This window comes from Poecilia formosa, unplaced genomic scaffold, assembly GCF_000485575.1.
Source record: "Poecilia formosa unplaced genomic scaffold, Poecilia_formosa-5.1.2 Scaffold191, whole genome shotgun sequence".
NCBI classification, from domain to species: domain Eukaryota; kingdom Metazoa; phylum Chordata; class Actinopteri; order Cyprinodontiformes; family Poeciliidae; genus Poecilia; species Poecilia formosa.
The window spans coordinates 930,054-951,218 of NW_006800130.1; positions in this window are offsets into that span (position 1 = coordinate 930,054).

Consider the following 21,165-nt stretch of genomic DNA (forward strand, 5'->3'; position numbering starts at 1 on the left):
ACAAGTACCTTGTAGGCTACCGATGTTGGTGTCTATTTTCAGCTACGTACATTCATTTTGCCCCCAAAAAAGTTGATGCTCCCCATCCCCCGTCACACGCGTTGTTTCAACCAGACAGTCATTTGTAATCCATAGGGGGGGGGCGCAGAAAATGTTTGGAAACCACTGGGGGGGCGCAGAGGAAAAAGTTTGGGAACCACTGCTCTAATCTGACCCTTGTTTCAGTAACAAGTATTCTAACATGTTACTATTTACAATCCAATAATCAGATTAAAGTTACGCATAGCATAATGACCGTCATTCCAGGACAAACACTCACTTTAGAATTTGCCTCATAACTAGCAAGCTAAATACTCTGGTAGCACAGACAGGTTACCAGATTCTGATATATCTTATTGGTCAAAAGACATTTGATTATTGGTCAAAATGCACTGATTGACTGGTAATTGAATTGGTTCTACCTCTTTCTAAAACCAAAGCAGAAAACAGCTCAAAAATAGGACTCGACAGTTTTAAATTCAATATAGCATTATGACCAACAAAAATAAAATCTAAACAAGTTTTGTTCCTCTTTAACAACTCTCTACATCAGCGCAACAGTTTGATCTACAAAATAAATAAAAATGATACTTTTCACATCTAACAGACACCTTAGCTCCTCACTGTTAACTCAGTCTCACTTTCCAGCCCTGCATTCAGTAACTTACCAAACATGAGCCATAAAAAAACACTGAAGCAAAAAGCCTAAATGTTTTTTTCCCCTGTCATTTTCATCCGCAAACATTTAACTTAAATATCTACGGATATGTGTTTCTGTCTCTGCCTTCCTCTGACTCTCTGCAGCCTGATGTTCCTGCCTGGATTCATGGATTTACAACAGACACTACAGTAATGTACAGTGTCAGAATGTGAACTAAATATAAAAAGTATGTTTTTTATCATACAGAAGGAGAATTTAAACAACTTAATTTTCAGATGTATGCATTATTATACATCCCAACTCTATTTACTGTGTAGCAAAAATTTTCACAAATTTATTGTTAAACCTCTCCTCAAGCACTTTTCTTATTGTCTCCTAACCATTACCCTGTAGTGTGGAAATAATGAAAAAAAATATTCAAACGTTGAAAAAAAATTAACCTGACATCAGTCTTCACCCGTTCTCCTTTCTGGTTTTATTGAAATTAATATAATTTTTATATCTTTACACTCTGAAACTCCACTCCTATGTCTTCCCTGACCTGCTCCTCTCATAATAAAATAGTTTAGTTTATTTAAAAATTAAAAACAGTTAATACATATTTCAATAAACTAAATGAAGACCTCACCAGAGCTTCTTCACCTTTCTTCAACATCATTCTAGCACTGCTGTTCTCCTAAATATCTAAATAATATAATATAAATACATGTTAAGTGGTCGAGCATGATCAGGTGTTGCTCACTTTAAATAATAAAAAGGCTAATTTGGCTGCTGTTTCACTCTCATTCTAAATCATTGTGACTAGACTAGCTAACTTTTAAACAAAGTTAGCAGTACAATTTTGGACATGTGACTATTCCAGAATTAAAACCGCTTAACCAAAAAGATTTAGTTCTATATATGAAAGTAAACTGACAACAAGATGTTATAAACGAGCGATATTCATGGCAACATTCCTGACAGATCGTTTTCCTCCTTCAAACTGAGTTTCTCTGACTCGTCTGCTGCTGCCTTTACTCTGAGCCATTCAGAGGGGGGAGGGGAAGGAGGGAGCAATCACTCTGCTGAATGCGCTGTTATGCACCTTCAAAATAAAAGCATGCGAGTGGAAGATTTTAAAATTCTTCGCAACTGCGGTGAAATTATTGTGGGGCACGAATGTGGCTCTCAACAATATTGGGGGGGACATGTCTCAAACGTCCCCCCCTCCTCCCCGCTTCCTACGCCTATGGCCGTATCACACCAGACATTAGGTTGTTAATATACAGTATTTGCAATACGGAAAAATATTAATAATTATAGTTGTTAGCACAACTTATAACCCTTTGTTTTAATGTTACCCCTAACAAACTGCCTATGTAAAACATACGATTTTCCTGTTTCTTCAGTTGCCCAAGCCTTCAGTTCAAACAAACATTTCTAATTTTGTTGAATGAATCTAAAAATGCATTAAGCCATATTTAACCCAATTAAAAAACAAACAAAACAAAACATGATTTGTTTTATTTGGTGTTAATGTATTAAATTAAACACTTGTGTGTGTTTTGTATAGAGCATCTGAAAGCATGACATTTTTCTAGTTTCTGTTCCTGCAGTGGATTTTCCTTTCTCTTTTTGTTTTGATAAATACAAGATGTTGTCTTTGATGACTGCTCAACAAAGAAAGAGCTGTCTTCAGCTGTAACCTCTCTGCACCAGAATCTGGAACATGACACATGTCAGGCTGTGATAAATGGTGCAGAGTCTCAGTAATTTTACCAGGAATGCCCTTGAGATGCCCAAAACCCCAATTGCAAATGCTATTGTTGAATTAAACCATAACAAGAAATCCCTTGTTGTTGACATGATAGGAACCACACTGAAAATGCAGGATTTCTTTAAATTCTCTCCAGGATTTACCTGTAGTATTTTGGTCAGTGTATAATATGGTTTGTGTGGATTCATGCATAAAAAAGAAGCAGTTCCACAATATGTGCTATGAAGTAGGGGGAGAATTGTAGCCTTTTAGATTGTTTTTCCCCTTAACAAGACACTGGCATAAAAACTGTTTTGATGATTGCCAAAATACAGTAATAATGCATCAATAATGCTTTTTTATTTGATGGCATTTTTCTAAACCCCAAGATTGCCTGACAAAAAATAACAGATCAATATAGGCTCAATAAACAATCATTTTAAAAAGCAAACCCATAAACAAGATTTGACAACTGTTAAATCTATGTTAAAGTGAGTATGCCAGTTTGAGCTGATTTAAATGAGGGAAGTTAATCTATATAAGTAGGAAGTGAGTTCCAGAGCTGACGAGCAGTGGCTGAAAGCTCTGTTCCCCATGGTGACATATAGGCAAAAATATACTAAAATAAAAATATTTTCAAAGTATTAAAAATTACCTAAATCTTGTAGATGTGTGAATAATTTGGGGCTTAGCTGTTTATGAGCTATTCATTTCTTCATGTTAAGTTTAACACTAACTATAATTAGAACCTGCAGGTTAATATTTAATCAGTTGATGCAAATGCATTAGCAGCAAAAACAAAACGTCTAAACTGGGTATGTACACGCTCAGTTTTAAATAACCATACCTCTAAACGATGTCTCCCATGGCTACACACTAGTAAACCCTACTTACTATTAATGAAAGTTATGAATAGAATGTGACAAATAGTTCGCAGAGCCTATTCCCGTGGAGGCGTCTCTGTAAAAATAACATCCATGAATGGGGGGGGAAAAAAGAGAGAGCTGAATTATTGTCTCTGGTGTTCTTGTTCGGGCTCTCTAAGCACTCTTGTGTGTGGTGAATTGCCCAGCAATTAATCCAAAAACTCTGGCTAAACTACCCTCTGTGATATCCTTTCCATCCTATGACTAATAGAACGGTGGAATCTTAATTAGGAAGGAGTGCGCTGCAGATGTATTAGAGTAGCGATGAGAAAACAGATGAGGCCATCACACCACACAGCAGGGAGCTGAGAAGTCTGGTCCCCCATCGCTGTGTCCTATTCATAATGCCACGAGTGTGCCACATGCCTCTGCTGTCATCTGCATAGTGCCACCAGGGGCCACCAGGGGCCCCCAGGGGCCGGGGCGGTCTTCGCTATCCGACACTCGAGTTTATCCTGTCACTGCTACGATTTAGCACATTGGCTCGTTTAACAGAACCGTCATCATCCCATTGACCTCAGAAATCCTTTTTGCGTTAAGTAAGAATCAGCCAATCAATGTTTAAGTCAGTTATAACTTGATGAATTTTACTTTTGCTGCAGAAAATCAAAATTTGACATACTTTATGGGATTTAATGATGTGGACAACTAGTTTCATATTTGGGAGTAATTTGTTAAGCAAGTATAACTTTTCTTTCCAGAAAAAAGTTAACTGGACCTTTTAAAGTTAATACATGTGAGCAGGATCAAATAAATCATGTAGCCATATTTGCATGGTGGTGTCCTATGTTTGGTCATTTTTTATTAATTTATTTCCATGGTGGCCACTGAGGTTCAGTTTTGAAAAATAGCCATAGTTTGACTGTGTCTGTTCAGCTGGCTGCCTTCAATTTTATACCTGCAAAGTTTCAATCTAAACCCTCCCTGCGTCCTTTAACATTTGTTGCCCACACCAAATCCCCCCCCCCATACATTTTTTTCACCCCTTTTTCAGGATTACTGGTACAGACTGCACTTGCACTGTTATTTTCAACCTTGGTGGACAGGGGCTCCAGTATGTATTCTGGAAATACTTCAAAGAAAAGCAAAAAGGCAGCAATTTTCTGCTTGAATATCCCTCTGACTAAATCCATTGATCATCCTCGGGGTTCCTGAGAGAGAGGGAGTGAGATGGAGAGGCATGTTTTATCCTCTAATAACTCCTACCTTCACCCCTTCCTGCCTCTCTGTTGTTGTGCTGTTGTTGGTCGCACTTCTGCTCTATTCCTTGGAGAGCTGCTGAGATTGAAGTTATTTTATGCTTCGGCTCCCCGGGCCCCAATTTGAAAACTCTTGTGTGTCAGTTTTCACACACTCCTGTCATATGGCATGGAGCACTGCAGGATTTTACTTTTTTACTTTTTTCTGTGAAGGCATCTTTTGGGGCATTGGACTTCTTTTGACAAATAGGCCACACAAAGTGGACTATTAAATGTTTGTTTGAAAATTTGATGAAGTCCTTCCTATGTCAGTTCAATATTAGTGTTTAGGAAATTGTGACTTCTTAGTAAGAGTTTTGATTGGACAGGTATAAAAAAGTGACTGATACATAAAGGAGAATGTATCAAACATGTAGCAATTAAGTGTGTGACATAAAATTTTAGAGATAATGATGAATACAAACAACTTTTGTCCATCTTTAAATTTCTCAGTAAACATAGAGGTATAGAGGCAGGACTCAGAATATTACAGGGAGCATCTCATGTTGTCCAGTTAAGATGCTACATAACTTATGTGAACTACTATGAAAACAGAGGGAAGGAATCTTTCCAATGCAGCAACATAGGTCCTCTGGCTAGTAGAGTACAAAAGACTATCATATTCATCTTATGACCGTTCAAATGCCTCCTCTGGGGAACAATGCCAAGGAACGAAACACAGGCACATCGATCAAATGGCTTTCCTAAAATTTTAACAAGAGTGGTGAAGGTTAACTGCCAAAAATGATGCAGGACTGACGATGTCCAGAACAGATGCAGAATGGTAGCAATACACTGTTTACATTTAATAATACTTGTGAATAAGCACGATGATGCAATGCACTGTATTTAACAAGTTAAATATCTCTATCAGCAGGAAAAGTAAAAATAAAATTGCAAAGTATTTTCTATTTTTTAAAAATTAAGAAAACATATTGACATAGCTCATCAGTTGGCAAAAGTTTTTCTGGTGTTTTTCTTTCTTCCTACTCCTCTGATTTGTCTTCTCAGTTAAAATGACCAAGTGACAGAATAGAGCAGCAAGATGCTTTTGACTTAGATGGGTTTCAAGTTGTTTCCTGCTGTCCTTCTCTTATTGTGGTTCTTGTAAATTTGTTTGCATTGTTTTACACATCCTACCAGTAGAGGTGTGTAATACTGCATGCTTTCATATTGATATGATACCAAGTAAATACAGACCCAGTATCGCTGATGCCAATGACGATACCGATACTGACACGTATTATTTAAGTATTGTACATAATTACACTTCTGACCTTTAGGTGTTTATGTGGTTTTTCTTTTTAATTATTTTGTTAACACCTAGGACATAATCTAGATAAGTTTATAGATGTTTACTGAAGTTACATTATAAACACAATAGAAAAACAGAAATTTATGCGTATTGCTTTGTTAAAAAAAAAACAAAAAAACTTTAAGGCCAAATGTAGCCAAAATGTAGCATTACAAAAAATAAAGTGTAATTTCATGAGGGACTCTGAAACTAAAGTATTGATCTTATCATGCTAACTTGGTGAACATGTTTATTTGATGTCTGTGTAATGGAAGATTGAAGCGAACGGTGGAAAAAAAAGAAACAATCTGAGAAAACATGTTAAAAATATTAAAGGAATGCCTCATGTTTTATAGGATTAGTGTATTTTTTTCTTAACAACCTGACTTCAGACAGAAATTTAAAACAATAAGCATTTCACACGTGAGTACGCCAACCTTTTTATGACATGGTAGAAACTTTGTTTTCTATTGCTGGTTTGCCAATGCCCAAGCCTTTGACATTTGTGATGTACTCTGCCAAGAACATTAAGTATCTGAAAGTGATAAAGCTTCAATTTGCTAGACCATTAGACTAATTACTGCAATAATTAAGTAACTACTTGATTAGAACTAATGGGTACCTAATTATCCAGGAAGAAAGGATCAGGTGGTAATTTATAGAGTCAAGCTGATGTCTTCTGACATAGAAATGCCGAAACATAGGGGATCAAAACTGGTGAGAACAAAAAGTAAATGATTTTTGAGTGTTTACGTACCCCCCTGTGGATAAAGCAAACAGTTTGCTAGTATCCCACCACATGAGTGAACTGAATTTTTAATGGAGCACGATACACATCAATACAGTGTACAGGATGATTACCCACTATCTATTTTCTAATTAATCCCCAAGCTAAGGCTGATCTCAGTAATATTGATACTGATTAACAGAGATAAGGAACCATTTTATTGAACTTGACAGAACTTATTTAAATGATAGACAGACATTTTAGATTGTGATGTACTGTTAATCTGTATAATAATATTTGCATTTGCGATAATATACACATTACAGACAATAAAACCATTAAGCAGTACATTGCTGTACATTCATTAAAAAAAACTACAAGAATGAATTGGTAAATTTATTTTTGTATAAGTGTAGTGAAATTGATGTAAGTTCAACAAACGCATCCCATGCCAATGGTTCCATAGATATTGCATTGGTTTTGTTTTCTTTTTAAAAAAAAAAAGGACTTATTGACATACAAGTGCATGTTGATTTTATAATTCATACCAAATTCAGTGTAATTCAATACAAACACAGTTTAATTCCAAATAAATATTAAATATGAAACTATCTATGTTTCATCAACAAACTATTTTATATTGTGATGGCCGTGGGCAGGAAAGTTCTCATCTAGTGTTATGATGATGCTCAGGATGTTCCAGTTGTAAAAAAAAAAAAAAAAACTCCCAACAAAGCTGTTATGGTCACACACCATAACAGCTTTCAAAAAGTAAAAAAAAAAAAATTACAACAAATATCCTTCCAAAGCAAAAAAGTCTATTAAAAAAGTGAAGATTCATCCTCAAAAAGATGAGGAAGAAAAGTTTCATGAAGAATAAATTGCAAAGAATATAAAAGTTACTCCAACAAGTTGTGCAACACTTATTGGATATGAAAATGGCAAAATATTAAATGTACTGACTGTATGACCAGTTTGTTTTAAATTTTGCAAGCACCATCTTTCAGTAGTTGCTTATCAGGTAAAAGGCTAATAACTTGAACAAACTCATTCTTAAGAGTGACCTAGAGACCCTGACACAACTGATTGACATTAATATTATGAGGTAGCATAATTTTATCATCTTATCATTTCTTATGCTATGAAAGAGGTTCATTAAAGTTTGAATAGATTGCTCAACAGTTTTGTCCCGGGGCTTAGTTAAAACTACCATAAACTGTATCCCAATAGCATAAGTTGGTAAAAGAAGTAACTCCCCCATTTCCTTCACCACAAGAAAATGCCCTGCACCTGAAAACCCCCCTTGCAATTGACTAAGACGTCAGAGGCCACCAAGCATCCCCGAGTTCAGTAACTAGTGCTGCTACTCAACTGTACAGACCCATTCAGTAAATTAAGCTGTTATTGAAAAGTTCATTTATTCAACTAAATTCACTAAGTTAAACACATTATATAGATTTGTTGCATACAGACTGTTGTTCTCAAGCCTTTATTTCTGTTCTACTCGCAACTAATGAAAACCCAATACTTAAGATTAGAATGTAACATCAGACCAATAAAAAGATATTTCATAAAGAAAGGTGGGATTGATAAAAAAGTGTGTTTAATACCTTTCTTAAAGCTTACTTGAAAAAAACATACTTTTAATCTGTCAAGCAAGCCTTACTGTAATATGTGTTTTAATAACTATATATGACTGTCGAACAATACAAAATAAAAGGCGTAAATTATTTCTGTATTACATGACAGTTTACATTACGTTAGATCAGTGGCACACATTGTTTTGCACAATCTTCTGAATATGATACTTATGTGTTATAACTAAAAGTGGTGAACAATATATTGTTAGCAGCCCAAAAATCAGCAAGAACTCATTCAACTTTGATGTGACGTCATTCCCAAATCTGAGGCTAATTGAATGCAGCATCATTATGCTGCCCTGGTGTTATGAGGTTCAACGTAGTTTTTAAACCAGAGTTCATATTTCTTTTATTTATTTGTCTATAAGCTTATGGGACAATACAAAATGAATGATTTGAATTTTATTTTAATTACATACCACAATTGCATATCTCAGTGGCACTGGGAAAGATAAATAGTGACAAATCTAAAATTTATAGAATTTTACAATTTGCATAAAGTGCATTATCTAAACATAAAACTGAAAGGTAATGGTGGCAAAGAGGTCATTAAAAATTGAGTACACTGAATGCAGTATATGGATGTTATCCATCAATCTCTCAGTCTGCTTGTTACCTTATGTTTAATTGTTGTAAGACGTGCAGCAGTCAAGCCCAGTGTGAATATAATATGCATGACTCTGAATGGAAGTAGAAGTGAAAGCTGACACTCTGTGATGTACAGTTCTTTTTTATATTAATGTTTGAATAATATGTGCCTGGAGGGCGTGGCATAAATTAAAAAGAGAGCTGAGGTATAAATTTTTATGAGTCATCCTCATCTATTTCCATTATATATTTGAAAAATGAAAGAATCACAGTTTTTTAGATTATACAGATTATTATACATTGGAGACAGATGGAAGGCCCGTGGTCTATCCAGGAAGAATTACTTTTCCTTTCAAAACCTTTAAAAAAAATGCAATGTCTGAGGAAACTAGAATGCCTAAACTAAGCCATAATCCTACTTATCTCCCTATTAAGGGAACAAATGCCCTTAATTGATGTTTTATGAACATTGGGTTTTTTAAAGAAAAAAAAAATCAGATGGGAGGTTTGAAACCTGGGATATGTATTGTTTATGTTTTTATTTGGAAAAAATGTTTGCACAATAGTCCCAGTAACTGTTACCTTTTAATTTGGCACATAAATGTTTTTTCACAGACTTTTTAAAAAATGTTTTTTTTACCTGTAAGATGACCACGAAGCAACAGTCATCTTTAGATCATCTTGTAAATCTCATTTAACTTCCCATATTTAACCCATAATTAGTTCAGTGTGTTTTATATTCATTAATATATTTTTACAACACAAAAACACTAAAAAACATATGATACACAAAAAAATAATTAGCCACATAATGTGTGGTCTGCATGTCTTTGATCTTTTTATACCCACCTTTCAGTTACTGGAAAAGTGGTGCTCAATGTGGCATTATTTTATTCCTTAACACAAAGTCTATCTGATCTAACACACACAACTGCAGATTGCTTTGACAAAAAGTTTTTACACCAGGAGAACATTGTTTAAATTGTAAGCTAATATTAGCATGTTTACTGTCTTGATACCACTGAAATAAATATATGTGGGTCAAGTTAAATGTGTGCAGTTAAAAAAATAAAAATCACCTGCTTCATAAGTTTAGTACTTTGTTTTTAATGTCATATCACAAAATAACTAAGAGTAAAGCTGTGCCAACTGCGAGTCCCTTGGCTGCAGCAGGAAGTGCAGATCATGTAAGGTCAGGGAGCTGAAGAAACCTCTATTTCTCTCTCTGTAAATATTGTTTTGAAATATGAAAAATTTATAAACTCTAAGTGGAAAACCCAGAATAGTTAACCAAGACTATGCACATAAACAATAATACAGATTTAGAAATGGGACATAAATGGTGAGTCTGACAGTCTGATTCACTGACAGCATCAATAGAGCATGAAGCTGTGTTTTGACAGGGATTTCTGATTGGGACTATTGAAAACTGGTTAAAACAACAACAACAACAAAAATAAAAACATGTTGGGGCTTTTACCAAAACAATCATGATGACTTGGTATCTCTAATTTTTGTTTTGTGTTTGTGTTTTTGAGAACATTCAAATCTACTGTTATAAAGAAATGTCAAATATACTAAAAACCTCCAACTGTAAGAAGACGTGGTTGGTATATAATTTTTATATTATCCTTTACTTGTGATATGTCTTTCCATGCCAGTCATCAACTGCCCTCCTTTTGGTCCACCAATACTGAGATGAGCTGCAAGTCCCATCATGTGCTTGGGGCTGATGTGATGTAAATGAAAGTAATTAGGGAAGTGTCAAACACAATTAATAAAACAGGTTTAAGTTGAGAAAACACTTGTCAGCAGAATGAATGAAGATTTCGCCTTTTGTTTCCCTGATGTTGTCCTCCCTTTCTGCTGCTGTTCAATTAGGTCATAGATTGCTCATAAGTTACTGCTCCGCTCTCTCTTTGCCTTTTGCCCTCTATCTCTTGTTCTCAAAGCCTCTCCAATTCTATGCATGAAGACCTGTGAGAAAGGAGGGGGAGCCTCCATCCTGTGGAAGGGAAATAAATTTGCCTGTCCATCCGCCGCCTGGATGAAATTAATTGCAGACTCCTCATGTTGTCTGGATACAACTGGGGCATTAACATAAGCAATTTGCTTCCAACTTCTTCTGCGGGCTGTTTAATAGAGCATCCGACCTGGCTGATAAGGCTTAAGGTCCCTGACGCATTAGCATTTTCATAATATCAAAATATTATAGGTCCATGATTTGCTAAGGCCCATTCATTATTGATAAGAACAAAAGGTTTTATAAATTACAAAAGGGGAGCATGACCTATAATTACGGCAAGCAAATTAGGGTGTGCAGTAAAGCCAGTTACATTTTAGAGAAAAATAATGATGCTGGAGACCTTTCTCCTTTCCTATGGATTGGAAAAAAAACCACAAGACAATCACTCTCACATGGGGTTGAGGAACATGTTCACAGGTTTATGGAGGACATTGCTTGTACAAGAACAGGAGCAAATGTCTGTGGTCCACTCACCACCTTGTGTATTAAGCAAGTTACCTTTGGTAATTGCATATACCTGAAGATAAATTTATTGAACTAGAGATATAAAATGCTAAACTGCCAAAAAAAAGTATGGATTCACAGCATACATTTAAAACAGGATTATGGTTTCAGGAAATAATTTGGACAACTGTAGTTATAACATGATACACCAGTTCAGTTTATTTTTAGACCGGAATAATTTGTGTTAAAAATTTGAGACCATTTCCTATCGCCTTACTGTTACTACTGTCTCTATCTGTAGCCATTTGTCTGTCAATCCACCCCACCATCCAAAATGTTTACTCCAAAGGCAGGGTACATCCAAAACAGGTGCTGAGTTCATCACAGTGCCAACCAATGGTGATCAGAAAGCCCAGTGGTGCTGATTGTATTGCACCCGCTGCTACAAAACACTGGTGCTAAAATAGTTTTAGTTCATAATATGACTAAAAAACAACGTAGCTGATATAGCTCTACATACATCATTAACAGGTAAATCTCTTGTTGAGAATATAATTATGAAGAAAAGGTTACTGATTAAAATCATATTTGAATTAATTTGTCTGAAAAAGTTATTTTACTGTATTTATTTATGTTGATGTGAGGCTCACTAGAGTGATTGTATGTTTTTAAATTACTCCAAAGGTCATATCTATTTTGAGATGCAGATAAAATATAAAACTTGTTAATATCCCTTCAACAATGTATAACATAGAACTCTACCACAGGTATCTTTCTGGTGCTGTAAGAACTTTTATGGTATTTTAACCTGTGGTAATTACCCTTTTATTTCACTTACTATGGTAAAGTGGACACAGAGTATGATTGTCTTACTGGGCCTGTCTAATCACGACCACACGGTGTCCCTGAGTGCTCCAAGCTCATTATCATTCATTAACCTCTAGCTGTGATGTCGCTCTGTGCTCCCCTTTCAGTCCTACAGCATTACAAATCACAGATATATTTTGTTAAAGAAACAATGAGCATTTAGTGAGAGCATATTCTGAATTCAGGCCTTTGTTAGAGGTGACTTATTCACCGGTCTTTCTTCATGTCCTCTTCTCAATTTCTCTCCATCTAATCGCCCTCTGTCTATAACAATAAGAATTAATTAGCTTGCTTATTTTCCTCTAGTTGTAGAGAGGCTCCCCATCTGGATAGAAGGCAGTCCTCTGTGTGCCTGATTAATGATGTGGAGAGACAGTTGCCAATTTGAAAGCTTCGCTTGTGGCCCAGGTCAGAACTTCCAGAAGGCAAACCAATTTTAGTCCAAAGCACCCTCCACCAAAACATGTCTGTTTTGAATAGTTTAAAGATCCAAAGTCTGTTTTAAATTCTGCTATGAGGATTACCCATTACAGAATGACGTAAAGAGTAACACATAGTGTGTTATGTGAATACTGTGCAGTGGCCTATGTTGTGTCGATGAGGCTTTGTCTTCGTTTCCATGTTAAACTGTACAAAACAATGCACTGAACTCTTGAGTCTATAGTTGTTTCTCTTCAGTGAACTTGGTTATGCTAATTTGCATTTTTGATATGCGTCTGTCACACATATAATAAGAGAAAAAGAAGTTTGATTAATTTTCAAGAAAAAAAATGCCTTAAAGCTGCAGTATATAACTTTTATAAATAATATTTTTTGCTACGCTAACTATCATTGGTAGCCATGCAGATTATTGGTTTTCCTGGGCCAGTAAGTTGTTTCTCCGCCATCAGCACATTTAGTACATGAATGCTAAAACACTCCTCCTGGCTCTGATTGGTCGTTTTTTTTGTCGGGACACCTCAACAGCGGTGCATTTCTTCAGTCGTCAGCAGTAGCTCTGGGAAGAGGTGGAGGAAGCTGATCTTTTCAAAATGATCTGATATAATACTGTCACGATATGGTGACAGTTTTAAGAAATATGTTTACTTTTTTTTTATAAAAGTTACATACGGTACCTTTAATGTGTATGTTATTTCAGTCCTTGACTGGTATGTTATGTAAATGTAGATAATATAGATCACAAAACAAGATTTCATAGGACTTATAACAAGATGATTAATGGATAGGTCACCTGTCCATTACATGACTACACAGAGACTAAGTTAATATTTTTTTGCTTCATGATGCAGAAACTCTACGGGCCAACCAAAACGTTTCAATCCGTTACTAAATCCAAGTCTTGAGGTTTTGAAAATTGTGCTTTCCTTTTAGCTGACAAGTGTGGGTCCCAGTGTGATCTTTGGTTGTAGAAGCCTTGCTGTTTAAGGGATCATCTTGCTGTACACTCAGAGATAGTATTCTGCAGGTGTGAGTTGAAGCAAGTGGTTATTTGAGCTAATGTCGGCTTTCAATAATTTTAACAAAGTCAGCCACACATTTCATGGTTTATAAATTACTCAACACTTGTATGACAGACAGACAATGAGAAAAGGAAATGTGTAGAAGCATAATTACTTTCACATTTGTCATGATGGCCAGTTTTCAAAATTATTGACCTAGTTTTACATTACTGTTATTTCTGTCAGTATTTTTTCTGAGCACCTCTTGTGATTTTAGCTTGCTAGTTGCCTGAACCAGAGAAAGGAAGGTCAAAGCATCACTCTTCCCTTTCCTCATTTGTCACTAATGTGTCAAAGAGAGGATGACATTTAGAGCTCCGTGAAGTGACTGCCTTCCAGCCGATCAGGCACCCCTAAGGTAATAAATGTTTACCTTTAAAAAGAGGTCTGTGGGATCCTTTTTTAAGGATATTTAAAGGTTGTCTTGGTCATTATGTTATTTTTCTGCACATTTCATCTGAAATACATGAGCTTAAATTTGTTATTTTTATGTTTTTTCCATGATGTCTAAAATACAATTTATGCTGAAAATGAAATTTGTTCTAATTTAATATCTTGAACTTATCTTACAACAGTATGATGAGTATTGATATAATGGGCGGACAACTGACACAACTAAGACATTTTTCGTTCTTCCATTTTCATTTTAAAAGCATGTTTAGGATCCCCATTAACTGGGCTTTACAACCAGCTACTTCTTTTGGGGTCCATCATTAAAGACGCATACAGTAATTCAGCTTTAGTTCTAGAGATTTGGAGTTTCACACATGGACCCTTTGTTCCAGAAAAGGTTTCTCCCAAAGTGGTTTGACATTAATCCATCTTACAATTTCCATTGTATGCTCCACAATCTACTGGATCAGTAACTTTAAGAAAAAGCCTAACTTACAAAGCAACGTAGGAGCTTCAGCATACAAACATTTGTTTTTTTTCTTACAAATTAGAAATATCAAGAAAAAGTTTGATTACAGAAAATGGATCACAGATTTAACCCAGTGTACTTCTAACTTTGTTTGAGGTAATAAACTATTTGTATCGCACAAATTCATTGTACAACAGTTTGTGTACACTGATTTCTGCCAATTAATTTTGACTTCGTGGAAGTTTATGTATTCAGTTGTCTGCAAACAGGTAATATTTTATCAACCTACACAATCATTGCTAGACCTCTACATCAACTGAAGCAGTGCTGAATCAATGGAATGCTGTAAAAATGTGAGAACGAGATGAAGAGAAAAACCAATGTCTGGGCCTTCAGGGCTGCAATGCGTAACATCACACCAGACTCTTATCTGTGGACACTTGTTTCCCCTGAGAGGATTCTTCACTCCAGTAAACAACAGGATTCAAAGGTATATCAGGTGCATGACTCTAGGGTTAGTGAAATCTTAAACCCCGCAGAATCAGCTGAAACAGTCTGACCCAGAACTAGACATCATCTGAACTGTGCACATGAACATGCTCACTGATACAGTATGCAAAGTATCTCATAAATCTATGGCAAGGCTTTCCAGGACAGGTGGATAAAAATGTGCAGTTTCCGTAGAATACTAAAACTAATAGAATTAGTTCTTGGAAAAAAAGTTCATGTATAGCTTAATTTGATTTGATACTTATTGACTTTGCATAATGCTAAAGTATAATACACAATAAGCTGTTTTATTGCAAAGATGGATCTAATACTAGCCAATTTTCCCCTAATTAACCTTTGGTTCATTGCTTAATGTGTCACAGGCCAAAGGCCATTGTAATCGCTCTCAATGGACACACTGTTCTTGATCAATAGGCTTCTTACTCAGCAGCTCACATTGTTTTATTTTCCTGCTTGTGTTCCACAGTAAGGTGTGAAAGGATCATTCTAAGTCTCAAAGGAGAGGCCTCTTTCAATATCCTCAAAGCAGAGGATCCCACCCACTCAATTGTTCTCCACATAATCATATAAAAAGATTCAGGAAGAGTTGTTTTTTATTGTTGTTGTGTTTTTCCTCTGCTGAACAATGCCCTTCCGCCACAAGGTCCCATAACAGCCCACCGGTCTGCGCTCTGCTCACCTCCACCCCTCATCCCACCCTTGCTATCTCGTTTTCCTCATCTGGCCTAGGCCCACTTCCACATCTACATCCCATTGTCTGAGCAAAGGCAGCACGCGCATGGCTGTGGCCAGTCCAAACACACTCATCGCTTTGTCTGGACGGCTGCCAGCTTTCTTTGAAAATTGTCAACTTTGTTCATTTCCAAATCAGTTTAACAGTTGTGATAATAGAACACAGATCACAGTACTTCTTGTTCTCAAAGAGTGCAAATTATTTGCTTGTTTCTTTGCTTGTTCCTGAATGTGTGTGTCATATAATGTATGTTTGGATTCATCTGCGCACGTGTCGGAAAAACCAAATCCCAATCCATCATGCATTCCCTTGAGGTAAGCCAGCCAGTGTGTGTGTGTTTGTCACTGTCCTCTGTCAGGAAAGAGGGTTGGAGTGTGTTCTCTGGGCAAACCCCCTTTGGCTGAGGAAGTGCTCCTCTATATTGGCCTCTTTGTGACTCGCTAATCGAGCTTTCCTGTCAGCAGGCTGCACAGTCCCAGTGCACGGTGCACTACGTGATACAGACCCACTCCGGTGCTCCAAGGGAAGTTCTGGGATCAGCAGATAACAACACAACTCCCTCCTCTAACACGCAGAGGAGTGCAGCCTCTCTCTGTCCTTGCATTAAAAGGGAAAGGATAATTTTCTACGAAACAAACACAATAACTGGTCACATGTCTCATCTGGATAATATCTAACACCTATTTAGAACTTTAAATTAGTAAAACATAATTTTCATATTTTAGTGAACACTACATTTTACACGACATAAGCAAAAGTAGTTGATTCTTACAGACCCCACATAATATTGTGCTGATTATTCTCTTGTCTTAAAAGTCACATATAAAGTCTATCAATTAAGAAAGACTAGAATGGCCTTTGCTTTCCTATGTTATTCCCCTAGATTCTCATCTCCCTTCAGTTCTTCATCTGGGATTTCTCCCATTGACTTTGGTTTCTCCTGTTAAATTCCAACCTGGCTAATCAGTCGTGTTCAGAGTTTAACAAAAGGTTTTCAATAATACATTTAAATATTATTTAAGTGAAGGTTTTTTTTTCACTCACTCAAGCAAACTATGCTGAGTAATTACATAAAGACTCATATTTTCAAGTCTGTTTTCTGTTAATTATGATTATCCTATTACATATATGGAAACAAAATAATAGAGTATGACATCAGACCAATATGAATATTTTTTTTTTAATACAGAAATGTGGAGTTGATGGAAAGTATGTTTAAAACTGTTAAAATTGTTCTTTTCAAATGGTAATTTTAATATCAAGGGGCAAAGTATTTCTGTACATCTTTCAATCTGTTTATCGGTTTTGGGTTGTGGTAAAAAAAAAAAAAAAAAAAAAAAAGACTACTAGCTGAACCTTTACTAGGCTGTGAAAAAATCTCTGAAAGCTATCATTATTATTTTACAGCTGAAGGCTTTAAAAAACACAGCTACATAATACTGAGGTATATTTTGAATGGTATATTTTTATCTGTCACGATAATGGGATAAAACTATTTTGAAAATACTTCTGAAAGGAAAGTGACTCCATTTAATGCTTATCAGAATTTACTCTAGGCAGTTTTCAAAAACTTCTCATTCATCATTTTTTATGTTTTGCTTTTTTGTTACCTTATAGATTCAATTTTTCATAAGTGTCCTATTGTCTTGTTTTTCCTGCTTAACATATAGCTCAAATACATGAGATGCTTCTTTTAGTATTTCTAGCAAAGAGCATCAAATGCAGCTCAAAAAACAGTGAATTAGTATGACTTTCACTGGTGACATTTTCCAGCGGCATATGGCAGTAAGCTCATGGGACAGTATAGGTTTTTGATGAATACTTGAGGCAGAGGGACCAAAGGACAGTGCTGGTGCCGTCTGGTTTTGCCTTGTGAAATGATAATGTGTCCTCAACAAGATTTTGAAGCAACTAAGCTGCTGTTTTTAGCTCCTAGGAGGAAAACATTAAGAACCAGTCAATGTATATGTACAAACTTACTTGGTAACAGTGTTTAAATTGGTGTCTTTTCAGTCAATGTCAGCCTCTTATTGGTAAACATTTGTTTGAGTCAGTTGTAAACTAAATGCTTATGGAATGACCAGAAAATGTTAGTTTCAGGTTTGTGCAGTTTGGAAGCTCACAAGTACTTTGACAATGTGCTGTAATGTTCATCATTTGTAATCTTGATCCTAGCTGTTTTTAACTGCCAAACAAAACTTTAGTGTTTGTCTCCTCTTATTTGTGACCTTCACTTGATTATTATTCTTATTTTGTACATGATGCTTTGTAGGACTATTTTATAGTAAAATATATGCTCTGTGACTCATTGAACATTGTGTAGATGTGTAAGTCATACTTAATTCCAGATGAATACAGCAAAATCTTGACTCAATCTTCTGTTAGAAACTTTGGGTTTTTACCATTTGCAAAATATTACAAAACTTAACCCTATCGTGTCTCATCCTGAGATAGAAATCTTAATTTATGCTTTTGAATTCATGCTGGATTATTGGAACTCATTTTACACCTGCCTAAGTAAGGTGTCTCTGGACTGGTTTGCATTTTGTGCAGGACGCTGCTGCAAGGCAAGGCTCCTTACTGGAGCTTTATAATTTGTCCATGCTAATGTAAGTTGAACTTCATTGCATTATAATAGAGTTTAATTCAAGATTTTGGTTTGGACTTGTATACCTCTACATGGGGATACACCAGTCTAGATCTTGGAGCTATTGCATTCCTACACCCAAATCAGGGGCCTCGGGTGACATACATACCGTTGCATTATATTTTAATACTTCTAAGAGGTTGTCTGAATCCATTTGGAAAATGTGTATGCACACAACACGTACATCTCCTTTTTTTGGTTTAATGCGTTTTTCAGTTCTCTAACATCTACAAGTACATGCACACACATCTGCATTTTACAGTTTCGATCAAAAATCGAACTGACAAGGGTAAAGTATAAATGAATTATCCTTCTAAAGTAAATCTAGTGGAAAATATAATTTATGGAACAGTTATGAAATTGGTGCACTTTATTGTTAAAAAAAAAATGTTGGATTACTTTTTCAGCCTGGTCAGAGTGTTGGAATGCACAAGGCTTTGGTGTAGTGGTATTATTGGTTTTAGCTTGAACAAAAAAAGAAAAAAAAAAGTTGGTGGGGGTTGCAGGTGATTAAAATGAGCTTTTCTTTTTCATCAAGTGGTTGGTCTACTTTTTCTTTTCCTTGGTAGGATATATGAGCTGTTGAAGAATTGTCTTATTAGCGTGTTAAAGAGTCCTTACATTTAAGGAGGGAATTGCACAAAACATCCAAGACTTATGTCTTAAGCCTTCAAGGATTAGTACACTTGTAAATGTTACAAATTGAGAACCACTTTCAAATTAGTTACTAACAAAAAGAGGATGTTCGTGGAAAGCGAGAACTTTCTTTTACACTTCTACTGCACTCCACTAGTTAGATCTAGAAGTGTGGTACAAATTAAGTTTTGGTTAAGGTCATGGTTAGGAACAGACTAGTAATGGTTAGAATAATAGAAAATGTCAGACTTTTGCTGTCTTTGTTGTCTGGGTTGGGCATAAATGCAATTACTAAAATGAATGGAAGGCAATACAAAGTCCTCACTTTGATGGAAGTACAAGGATGTGTGTGTGTGGTTGTGGAAAGTTTGCCAAGCACTTAGAAAGAATTGAATGTTAAAGAAAGAATAGAGTTTTTTGACAGTGTCAAGGTTTCTACTTTGAAGGACAAGGAGAAACAATGAGCTGACTGTTAGCTGAGGGGCAGCCCATGAGTGTCTTGACTAAACACTTTCAGATAGTTATTCCCTTTTCACTAGAAAGCCTTTGCAATTAAACCAAGTTTAAGGATAGCACTTTGTAAGTCAAAAGCCTGACAAAATAGAGAGTTGGGAATAAATTGAGTGTATGGGGTGTAAAGTTTAGCCTTGGATATCTTTGGATTAGTGGATATCTGAATAGTTCAATATGCCCAAACCTCCAAAGCTCGGTAACATTTTATTGCTTCTGTTAAACAGAGTAAGTGTTACTCTGATACCATTCAAGAAGTTGTTTTCCTTTCAAATAAACTTAACAGTTTGCAAAACAGAAATTGCCATTTTTAGTCATTTGTATAGATATTTCCCAGGTCAGTAAGCCATCCGTTTTCTGATGAACAGGTTGGTGTAAGATTTATATTATTATTTACAACCAGACACCTCAATGTTTTGGGATTTTATACAATAGACCAACTCAAAGCAGGACATAATTCTGAAGTGCAAGGAAAATGCCACACATAAAATTTTTACAACTAAAAATCCGAGAAGTATAGTGTTTATGGCCATGAAGGTTGAAATTCAGCCTGGGATAATGGATCTTTTACAGCACCATACAGATGAAAGTGGAACCATAATTTTAAAATAAAGGAATTTTATTTGCAGCCTAAAAACACTGTGTTTTTTCAACAGTCAAAACTCTTGTGTGTGCATGTGTGTATGTATTTAATGACAGAATTGAAATCACAAATCAATCAACCGAAGTTTACTCACAAATCAATCAACCAAAGTTTACTAAATAAGCAATTCATAAAAATCAAAGCAAATATTTGAGAACAAAAAGCAACCTCAGTAGTTACAGATGCATTGCATCATGAATGGAAATTAGTTTTCTAGATTGTACAGCGTGAACAATTGTGTTAAATACATTACCTCTCAACCCGAAGCTGTAATTAGGAACTTTCTGTGTCTGAAACACAAGGCGTAATAATTTGAGCATTTTCACAAACTCCAGAATTTGAGTTGTAAAAAGCCCCTATAAATTCAGTAAAACAGTATTACTCTGTAAAACATTGCTGAAATCTCATAGAAATTGCCTGACAAATTCTCAGTACGTTATTGGATAAAGCATTTGTGACACTGTTACATCCAGCAGACGCAGAGCTAATCTGTGAGTATAGGGAACAATTGTTGACAGTTGTCATATTAAATAGTTTGAATGAAACTTTGATTGGGTCAAATTTTTATATTTTTCTTTTTGCAATAAATAGTTGCAAGCAAATGAGAAATGTGACAATTGTGGTTATCTCAAAAATCTCTTAAAAATTCAGCTATCTTAATATTTCATGTAAAGAGGGAAAAGACAAGTTGTGGTAAACATGAAAATGAAAGCAGCTGACACGACTCCAAAGAAATATAGTCATAATAACTTTAGAAGTTTATGTAACCTTTCAAATTAAGTAACCTTGTTCATTAATACAAAAGTAAATAATGACAAACAGTATGTAAGTGTGCATGAATCACAAGATAATGTTTAGTAATTATGCTTGGATTAGTTTTATTATTTTCTTTCTCCTGCTTTAAAGGAGAATCCTCCTTGGAGCCATGTCTTTGAAGACT